This window comes from Seriola lalandi, unplaced genomic scaffold, assembly GCF_002814215.2.
Source record: "Seriola lalandi dorsalis isolate HSWRI2012SDOR001 ecotype SW California unplaced genomic scaffold, Sedor1 jcf7180002001848, whole genome shotgun sequence".
NCBI lineage: Eukaryota > Metazoa > Chordata > Actinopteri > Carangiformes > Carangidae > Seriola > Seriola lalandi.
In genome coordinates, this window is record NW_019472504.1 from 1 (window position 1) to 1,726 (window position 1,726).

Below are 1,726 nucleotides of genomic sequence, written 5' to 3' on the forward strand. Positions count from 1 at the left end.
TGGAGAGGGTTCGTCTCCAGGATGTGGCCTTCAGGCGACTGCTTCGGGATCATGACCTGGGCTGCCACATCACCATCCCTAAATGTATTAAAGTATACACACAAACACATACACAGTGGGGTCCAAAAGACTCTTGGACCCCACTCTGTGTACACCTAAATCCCCTTTTTATCTACCAAGTTGCTATTTTTCTCGCAGGCAAAAGCTTGTCACAGCATGTTTTATAAAACACTTAACAAAAAAAACACATTCTGCCTGATTGATTTCGTACTCCTGCATTTTTGTCTTGGCTCTTTCTGCACAGTTTGCCTGTGTTTGTTAGCTCCTCTGAATTATGTAACAGTTTAGGAAGTGAGCCCGACAAGAGCAGGTGGAACAAGCAAGAAAATGAGCATATAAACTTATTAAGTTTTATTTAACTGTGACACCTCTGCCTCTTTTCAGGCCACAAGCACAAGAAGTCACTTAGGAAGAAGTTGGACTCATTATCGAAAGAGAAGAGTAAAGATAAAGGTAATGTGGGTTTAAATATACTTTTAATTGGAGCCATCTACAGTATGTTAAATTGGAGGGTAGTATTACTCTAATTTGCCTTTTTCAGTTCCCTATTACAGCATGATATTATAGCAGTAAAGAGGAAATCCCTCTTTACTGCTATAATATCAAGCTGTAATAGTGCACACCCTTATAAATTGTCTTTAGATATGAAAATTCGACTCAGTCAAATTTCCATACTAGTGAAGATAAACACGGCTCTCTTAGTTCTGTGGAAGAGCCACTGAGTGCTGTCAGACTTTTATTCACCCCTCAGTTTCCAGCCTAGTCAGCCTCTGACACTTGAAAAGACACTCTGTGATCCTTTTGGCTGAAGCTGTATAGACTCACTGAAGCGGACATCCTCAGCTGTTTATACCCACGGAGCACTGAGTGATCAGAATCTCTACAGTGCGGTAAAGAAGTCTCAAAGGGAGCCGTGCTCTTCAGCCACCACACTGCCACGCCCGCTGCAGCAGCCTGGCAGGAAAGTGATGTTCTCTGTCAGACAGGCAGTCGAGGGAAATAACGAAAACAATCTTAAGTGGTGGCTCATTCATTACAGCCTGTCCTCCGGCACGGCCAGCCCCCTCTTTCCTCTTTTTCCGCTTTTGTTTACAAAGGCGTTTCAGAAAGTATGTGCTGCCTGACTCTGAATATAGAGTGTGCACTTCAGAACACTGCTCTTGGTATTTCTCTAGTCATATTTATATTGAACAGCATTTATTTAAAAGTATAAAATATAAAGAATGGATGAACAGACGATACTACTAGACAATACTAGATCCAAACCGTAAAATATATACAGTATATTCTACACACACACACACACACACACACACACACACACACATATATACATATATAATACAATACAGTATATAATATGCTGACATGGCATCTATAGAGTATTTTAACATTTCCCATTTGACTTGGAGCCAACAAGATGAACTTTTTAGTCTGTCTCACCCTTCCCCCTCACACAGAGACTATGCCCCAGGCGTTTGGCATACTGCTGTCGCAGGTCATTTCCAACGACCGCACACACAAGCAGCGGCACGATCCCCCGCGGGAGGAACACAGTGACCCCACTGAACTGATGTTATCCTTCCTTCACCTCACCTCCAGCCTCAAAAGGCCTCACAAAGATCTCTCCAGCAGCACTTCGTCTCTCAGCTCCACGTCTGAGACC

At 42.9% G+C, this 1,726-nt stretch overlaps 1 long non-coding RNA gene across 1 annotated transcript; it reads left to right on the top strand.

Moving 5' to 3' along the window:
• On the top strand, window positions 1-1,719 carry LOC111664879 (uncharacterized). The gene is made up of 3 exons (XR_002761460.2): window positions 1-84; window positions 445-513; window positions 1,521-1,719. It is a non-coding gene; the product is annotated as an uncharacterized LOC111664879 (long non-coding RNA).
• Window positions 1,720-1,726: the final 7 nt, after the last annotated feature.